The 8,933-nt window shown below is 39.0% G+C and overlaps 1 long non-coding RNA gene across 1 annotated transcript; it reads right to left on the bottom strand.

Moving 5' to 3' along the window:
* Nucleotides 1–1,382: 1,382 nt before the first annotated feature.
* LOC149610333 (uncharacterized) lies at nt 1,383–5,511 on the bottom strand. The gene is made up of 3 exons (XR_016376690.1): nt 5,327–5,511; nt 1,637–2,226; nt 1,383–1,571 (listed from the first exon to the last, which is right to left on the bottom strand). It is a non-coding gene; the product is annotated as an uncharacterized LOC149610333 (long non-coding RNA).
* Nucleotides 5,512–8,933: the final 3,422 nt, after the last annotated feature.

The following is an 8,933-nucleotide window of genomic DNA, read 5'->3' as shown; positions in this document are numbered from 1 at the left end:
TACTTGAATTAAAACGGTTCTTCTTCTAAAAGTACGAACCATGATTGTCCATGAATATATTCGATTTCAAAAACATTACACAAGTTTTAAGGGTGACATATTTACGTTTCAAACAAACGAACACGTTTGCAAATGCATTGTTCATACAACTTTTGGAAAAACTATTTCCATGAGTTTTCCAGGTTCTTTCCCACATATTTTCCTGAGTTGTCCGGGTTCTTTCCCATATATTTCCCTGAAATTTCCAGGTTTTATCCCATATATGGAGTAATAACAAGTGGAGTGGTTTCTTACAGTTAAAGCAACCCCTTCAGAGCAAATTTACTCAATCCTCACAAATTTTCCCGGTTTCCCTGAATTTTACAAAAATTTCCAAATTCCCATTCGTTTTTGTCACATTTATTTCCTGGAGTATTTATGAACCATTTATTTCCCTGAGTATGTATGAACTATTTATTTCCCTGAGTTTTCCAGGTTTGTCCCTTAAATGTACTTCAAAAGCTCTGGTACGAAATATCTCACACTTCCATGTTATTCTCGACAATTTATGCCCAATATCCCCGAGCATTTTTAAATGTTTAGCGTTTATCAGAACTAACTTGATGTCGTCGACGCGTGGTTTGATAAACCAGAAAAAATCCCTGACTTATCCATGTTGTGTACCAATAGACATGATAGGAGGAGGGGCTTTGATGTCTAACGCAGGGAGCCCACTCTTAAATTTAAATTCCTTATAGGAAAAATAGGAATTTTTTTCCGGAATTATAGGATTTTATAGGAGAAAAAATGTGTTTTTATAGGAAAATATAGGACTAAAAATGCTCTAATATAATACAATTTTGGGCTTAAACTATGTAGAAAAATCCCAAAAAATAAAAAATAACAAATTGGATTTTACTTTGAAAACTCAGAAGAACTTAATTAAAATATAACATAATATAATATATAAAAAATCCTAAGCGAGCTCCACAATTTCGGTGTCTATTCAAATGTGATCTCGATAAAAAAAGCTAAATTTTGATAAATTTGATGCTAAACTATACGAAAACTTCGACTAAGTCAAAAATATAGGATATTATAGGACCTTTCATGAAATTATAGGATAATAAAGGACAGGCTCAAAAATATAGGAATTTATAGGAATTATAGGACCGGTGGGCTCCCTGCTAACGTCACTTCGAAACAAATATAGCACAGGGACGTAACAAAGCGAGCGACAAAACCAAGCCAACAACACTGAATTAAACGGGTACTTACATTTTTTGACGACGAAAGATGATGACGTCACGTCTGAAACACACATGGGCGAACAAACGCGACGCTCATTTATCACGCGAAAGTTCATAGAGCCAGGTTAACTTAGTTAAACTAACCTCGACGCGTTAGGGAAACCGTTTGACACATTTTTACGTTCAATTTCGATTACAGCGTCACAGTACTTTGACGTTCGACAGTTTTAGGTTTCCCACGACCCTCTAGGTAGGGCCGTAATAAACTTAAACCCTCGTAGGTCGGCCTCTAGCTGCTCCATCGAAGACTTGGATAAAACAATATTCAAGGATCTTCCTGGACTAAATTCAAGGTTAGTTTTTATTTCAAACAAAGTTTTAAGAGATTTAGATTAGTATTTACTCACCGGTGAAATGTTACAAGATGCCGTGATCACGTGACCTCCGAATTTGCGCATTAGGGTGAGGGACTGTGGGACGCTGCGCATTGACCTGAAAGCTTGTTAATGCGCGCGCCGCATTTGGTAGTGCTCACTAGCTACAACTGCCAGACTGGCATAGGCATTGCGGATTAGGGTAATGGACTATGGGACGCAGCACTCTGACCTGATGCATGGGTAAGTTTTCTAATGCGCAAAGAAGATTATGCACTCACCCACTAATAGTGGAATCCAGGTGAACTCGTAGATGACCGTAAATCGCGTAAAGTTCAAATGTAACCGTTGAAAACACGCAAAGTTCCAAATAATTAACCGTAAAAACGCAACACAAAAGTCAAACTTCCTATTAGTCACCACAAAAGTCAAAGTTCACACAAATTTCCTAGTAGTTAACCGTGAAAACGCACCACAAATCTCAAAGTTCAAACGCACCGCAAAAGTCAAAGTTTAATCAACACGACGTCATTTCAGACCTCCAAAATCTTGATCCTAGATGATGACCAAACATGACCCTTCGAAGAAATTTCTACCACGACTTCATTCAGTCAAATAACAACCTGTTGATTAAAATAAATTCCTTGAATTCAATTAAACATTAACGATTATTTCATTAAGCATAAATTGGAAAATGGGGTTGTCTCAATTGATAAAAGAAGAAATAGTTATTTTGCAAAATCTTTCCAATTAATTAATTACCAATCCTCAGGTGAAATTGCTCTAATTAGATTTTCAACTAATATTGAATGAATGCAGCCCCTCAAAACCTATTCAAATCTCGATCAATATAGATAAGGGAACTTTGAACTAAAGATCAGTTACGTGGAAGCAGTGCCTCTTATATCTTTCAAGGCCCGTGCATGGTGATACTTTTAGGGGGAGATTTGGTTCTTAAGATTGTCCAACCTTGAATCTAGATAGCGCTGGTTATCAGCAGATTCCCGCGCAAATTGGATTAAACGCGCTTTAAGAGCGGTGGCAGTTGATTGCCGGAATTTGAAAAGTCAATTCGCGCCCAAAAAAGTCTGAGACACAACGCCTCTATCGGGAAACAGTGTTGCAACTTTTGAGAAGGAAAAATATCACAATGCACGGGCCTTGCTAGATATAGGAAGCAGTAGTTGAAGCCATTTACTAAAAATTGATAATAGTATTAGCCCTCCATATTTAATGGCATTGATTAGCATGAGAAATCTTCCCACGAAAATTTAGATTTTACAATGAAAAGTAATCTTATTAGGATTCAATGGAGGATATTTTCGTTAGTGGGCTCATTAGCGCAAAGAGTAGGATGCCCATTTTCTTTTACTATTATGCGGGGGGGGGTGTTCCATAAAGGGTGGTATGACCGAAGTACAGTGGGTTGGTTCTGGCATTTTACTCTTGGTAGCAAAGTGTCATAGAAGTTTAGTTACATTTTCGACTCAAAATCGCCCATACAACCCCCTGTACTTCGTTACTAGAACAAAGCAACATAAGTTTGACGCAATACGTTAATGATATTTCCTAGAAAAACAATGGTTTACGTCAACAAACTGGTTAATTATGAAATCATCCCTAAAGGCGACCCCTATTGAAGCAGGACCAATAGATAACTACGTCAAATGCGTTGAGATCCGCCATAGTGAGGGTGAGGCGAGGCAGGCTAACCGAAGTGCGCCCTATACGGAGGCTTGAGCAGGGCCAGATTAAGCAATTTTGCACCCGGGGGCCGAGATAACGTGCGCCCCCTTAAGTTGGAAAAAAACGAACAGCAAATGTTGCAAAGGGGGAATAGTTTAACTCAATGCGCCCCCAACAAGCCTTGCGCCGGGGGGCCAGTGTCCCCTCGCCCCCCCCCCCCCCCTTAATCCGGCCCTGGGGCTTGAGGAACTTGTTTCCATGCGAGGCCCTATCTCAATTTCTCAAACATTGGAAAAGACTTTTCTTAAAAAGTGTCATACTTAATTTAACTATGTTACTTATATCTCTACTAAAAAAGAAGAAAACAATGTTTTAAAGCGAGGAAGGGTTTAACAGCTTGGATATAAATTGGCTGTCACTTTCAAAATCGGATTATGGGTCACGCTTGGGTCGATTTTGGGCGAATTTATCGAAGTAGGCGAACTGGAAAACAAAATCTGCTGGTGTCAGCCCCGTACAATCAAAAAACTCCGCGACGACTTTTGCAAGTCCACTTTCCTCCTATCCCCAATTCATATTTCTCGCTGACAATAGGGATATCCTTCTTTCCTTCCCCCTTTTTGGGATTTTTGCAAAAATTTTAAAGTTCAAGGTGTGACCTTATAAATTAGTTTAAAATAAGTAAAATAAACCGCTGGTTTAATTTTAATTAATGTTTATTAATCAATCATTTATTAAATTTAATGCTGCTGTAGGATTTGGTATGCCCAGATGATTGACACAACATCTACACGTGACCCCGCTTGAACAAGAGCCCTTTAGTTAACACCTGACTTAAGCAACCCAAAACTAAACAAACTGGTTTAACATTAATTAATGTCAGATAATGATATGTCAATCATTTGTTTAATTTATCAGTGATATTTTAATGATGCTGTCGGTTTCAGAATGACCATGATCTACTATAGAGTAATGTCAGTTCTACTATGCAAACGTCATACCATAGAGCAGTGTCGGTAGAGGGGGGAGTAGACTGTGTATCCCTCCCTCTAGGCGCGCTTTTGTAAGAGGGGCTACTGTACGCGCATGGTAGGGTGGATGACACTTAGCTAAGAGATAGAAGGGTATGACGTTTGCATACGTAGAACTGACATTATTCTATCTCTTAGTGTCATCCCCCCTACCAGGCGCGTACAGTATCCCCTCTTACAAAAGCACGCCAATAGGGAGGGATAAACAGTCTACTCCCCTCTCTACCGACACTACTCTATAGGGAGCTAACAACTGGCTAGGGGGAAGAGATAGTCTGACGTCACGCAGCCCCTCTCTGGTTGGCATTTTTGCGCGTAGAATACTGTTTCCAACCGTTAGGGGGATGAAATTCCAGTAAGAGATAGAAGGGTGTGACGTTTCAGGGTCAGAACTGTTAGCTCCCTATAGAGTGCTGTCAGAAGCGCGGGTGTGACGTCACCCATGCTGTTTTCCCATAAAGAAAAAACGGTAACTGTCATGGCCGCTCATTGCTAAAGGCAGACTCGTGACGTTTAACCTTGGATCTGACGTCACAACTGACAGCACTCTATTGAATTACTGGATCAAATTATTCACCCTACGTCTACACTTGGCTATGATCCTTCTAGCTTTTCCCACCCTTCGACGGTGTGTTTCCATAACGAAGAGGTCAGGGACGGGGAGTATTATCGGTAGGCTTTGAGCACAACTCTCTTAAATTAACCCCTAACATTAGCTTTCCTAAATTACCTTCAACTGAAATTCTAACAAAAAAAAAACCACTGGTTCAATTTTAATTATTTCCCTCTAGTGATGTGCCTATCCATTTATTAAATTAGCATTAGTAATATAAGGATTAATTAGGTTACTGTTTCATCTATTCGAAATTATCATAGCCTCCATGTTAATTCGCCAATCGCCAGCGCGCCCGTGCCAAAATCGTAGCATTAACATTTTCAATTATCATACAGTTGCTCCCATTTAGTTACATAAACCACGTTGAAAATATAAAAGTAATCTACTTACCGAGGAATTTTGTTGATGAGGTATTGCAAGCAGAACAATCCAATTTAGTTAATTATCAATTCATAATCACAAAAAAACAATCACAACGACATTAACGCGAGTCGCGAAATGACCATCGTCAGTTCGTTACTAATTGTTGAGGCGCGCTTTTCTTTGTTTTAAATTCCGCATTTTTAGGAGGGGGGACTGTTGGAGATGAAGCCCACGTGACACTCCGAGCAGGAGTTTCGCTCCAAACTGATACAACATAGCCAACTCGATCACGCGATGTGTGTACATGTACGTCTTTGGGATATATACTTTTATATTCTTTGAAAAATTTATAGTTTCGTGACAAATAAATCAAGATATACTTGAAATTATTAATTTATAATATATTTAAACATACGGTGAAGTAATTACAGTTGAAAATAACACAAAAAAACTTAAATCTTTGCAATAAAACATCTTTAACATTCATACTCGTACATTTATAGAGTAGTGTCGGTAGAGAGGGGAGTAGACTGTATCCCTCCCTCTAGGCGCGCTTTTGTAAGAGGAGATACTGTACTTACCTGGTAGGGGGGATGACACTGAGCTAAGAGATAGAAGGGTGTGACGTTTGCATACATAGAACTGACATTACTCTATAGACCGGACTTATTCATGGCATGCTTCTCCAGAAATTCTCAGCTTAACATAAGCTCTTCTATTTGGGATAAAACTAAGCAAAAAATAAGACAACCACACAATTCCACAAGAAAAGCTCTCGGAAAACCTTCAATGCTATAAGTCTAGAGAAAAAAAGCTCTACCGGAAAGCTAAATCTAGGGGCTATCTTTCTTGACAAAAGGATGACAAGGCCAGGAAAAGAAAGAATATAGACCATGGCTTTTATCCCAGCTATTAGAAGCTGAGAAGAGTGAGAGGGACATTTGCAGGGTCCACTATCCATTCTTTTCTATATATAGATAACCCTCGAGGCTCAAGCTCTACTTTTAGTCATGTTTTTATCTATATTGGGTTCACAGTGGGTAGTAATCCGCCGCTTATTCCATTCTACTGAAGTTTTGCACTGGGATTGACTACATTTCTTTGTAGACGCTGTAAATTTCTAGATATTTTTGTCTATTCTCTAAAATCCTGAATTCCTTCTCTATATTTTTTCCACATATTTTTTCATAAATGGAAAACTGTTCATATTTAGAATTCGCAACGATATGCAATTTTTAGCTTCTCATCTCGCAAAGCGATGCAATATGCATAATTTATTCTTTAGCTAGATTTTTACGATGAAAAAATACTAGGCAATCCCATTTGAAACTACATACATACATAAATATGAAAAGTCCTTTTTTTGAAATACTTAAAATACCTTTCACACGCATGGCCAGGTTTTTATCTTTCCTCTGAAATGAGTTCAGTTCCCCGAGCAAATACATACGTTTCAATACGTCTAGCATCCCCAAACAGTACTTGTACTAGAGATAAACAAGAAATAGACCTTAAGAATAGACCAATCTCTAACTCGAGTTTCCAAAAGGTTCGCTCCATAAAACACGATTGACCAAGCTCCGTTGCCTATAGCGAAAAATTTCCCGGACTTTGCCAGGCAAATAAAATCTGAAGGGAAAGATTTCTGTCCTCCTTCTTAAGTTTGTTTTAGGAAATTGAGCGAATAGAAATTGAAGGAATTATCTATAAACATATTCTCTCTTTCCTTCCCATGGATGGTGTTATAACAAAAGTTCATAGATGAAAACAAAAAGTATACTATCTTCAAAGTGCCCAGCCTTTGGCTATAGACGCCATGGAAGCAAGCTACCCTTATCTCAACCAAACAACAGAGAAGAGCTTTTTTAGGTCAAAGTTAAGGCTTATAGAAAATAGCACTCAATGGTAGGGATCTAACGTTAATTCTTGGGTACTACGTACTAGAGCTAGAATCAGCTTATATATTGAGTCTATTCACGCATGTTCCCTGTGCTACGATCGTGAAGGTAATCTTATGCAGAGAGGGTCAACACAATTCTGAGGGTAAAGGGGGGTTTCTCATTTAACACGACACGAGTAAGCTTCAATGGAGTAAACTTGTGGTTTTATCTATCAACTTTTGGTTATAACAGGAGTACTTTAAAAAAAAAAACTCACAAAAGGCCATAAAAATCTAGCACAAACATATCCAAGTACTAGCTGCTTCCTCAACAGTTGCAAGTATTTATGTCATATTCAGCATGGAGGTCTGATTTCATCAAGGGCTACACCGGAAGTTAAAGCTATCCCAGACACCGTTTAGCCATTGATTTTCTCTAGAGTAATCTAGGTAAAGAGCCGCATGGTAGGATAAGAATCTCTATCGTAGATTAAAACCTAGATTTGCTTCTTTTATCTCCCTAAGGTTTATGGAACTTATATATTGGTTGCTCCTTTGACTGACGTCAATGAAAGAAAGCAATTGGTGCCTCTTGTCATGGGCGACTAAATCGCTTCCTATTATCGTGAGAGATGACCGGTAGTGGCTAGGGTCAGCACCCTTCATCTACAGAATCGGGAAACGAGAGAAGAGTTAGAGAAAGAAAGTTTATCTCTTGGAAAACCCAGACTTCTGTCTTTCCGCACACCTTAGGTTCTTTAGTAGTAGTCTGGAATCTCTGGATGAGGCTTTCGTTCTTGGCTTCTCATCAGGGCAGACAAGTAAAGAAACTTGCCGAAAATGTTTATGGGTATAGTACGAAGAACTCATATAAGAACTGAGAACGTTCAGAGGTAAAATTGGGTTGCGATGCAGCCTTGAAGGAGAGAGGGATGGAATGAACACCCCCATCTACGAAAACAAAGTCCTCCCAGCATCCTCAACGTTTAGTTAGGGTCGTACAGTACGGAATCGTTAAGGACGCCCCCTCTGTCTTAAAAATAGAATCTAATTCTACGCGGTCGCACTTAACAATGACCTAACGAAGGCTAGGGGCGTGCGCAAGGTACACTGGTAGTTTATCAGTGCCGCATATCGCCCAGATCATTTCCACTGCATCTTACCTCATTTCTCGCTGACGCAGTGATTTGCTATTTTTTTATAATACAAACTTCTTCCACGTTTTACGTATCAACGCGAAACAATAAGAATTCCCTGGTTCACCTCTATAACTTTCAGTTTAGCATGAATTAAATTGTTATAACATATATTTTGATGTCCGTTAGTGGAGTGAACTTAATCAGAAAAAGACTGTTGGACTGTGGGACAAACGACGATCTTAGCTTGGGTTAAAAAGGAGAGGGGGTCCGCAGCCCCTTTAATAATATAAATAATAATAATAATCAAAGCTTTGACTATGAAGGGATTTCCACACTAAGCCTGTGGCTTGTTTAAAGGGCTCCACCAGAGGCTTGCGGGATCTCTATCCTTACACGTGCAAACGGCAGACCGCTTTTTACCTCTTCCAAAGCTACCGCGCCCGCAAGCCGCAGGTGGAGCCCTTTAAGTAAAGAAAAGACAGAAAATCTGAAAAGACGACGACCAATATAATATACTCACCACTTCTTTAAAATCGTTTGATATTTAGTCAATACTCATTTATTCCCGTTAAAGAATAATTTAGAAACACTTCTGACACGTGAAATTCCAATATTT

This window comes from Phalangium opilio, unplaced genomic scaffold, assembly GCF_054372755.1.
Source record: "Phalangium opilio isolate 3A_F unplaced genomic scaffold, DU_Popi_V2 ptg000329l_1, whole genome shotgun sequence".
NCBI classification, from domain to species: Eukaryota; Metazoa; Arthropoda; class Arachnida; order Opiliones; family Phalangiidae; genus Phalangium; species Phalangium opilio.
The sequence above is the reverse complement of the archived record's forward strand: the minus strand, read 5'-3'. Positions and strand labels throughout refer to the sequence as shown.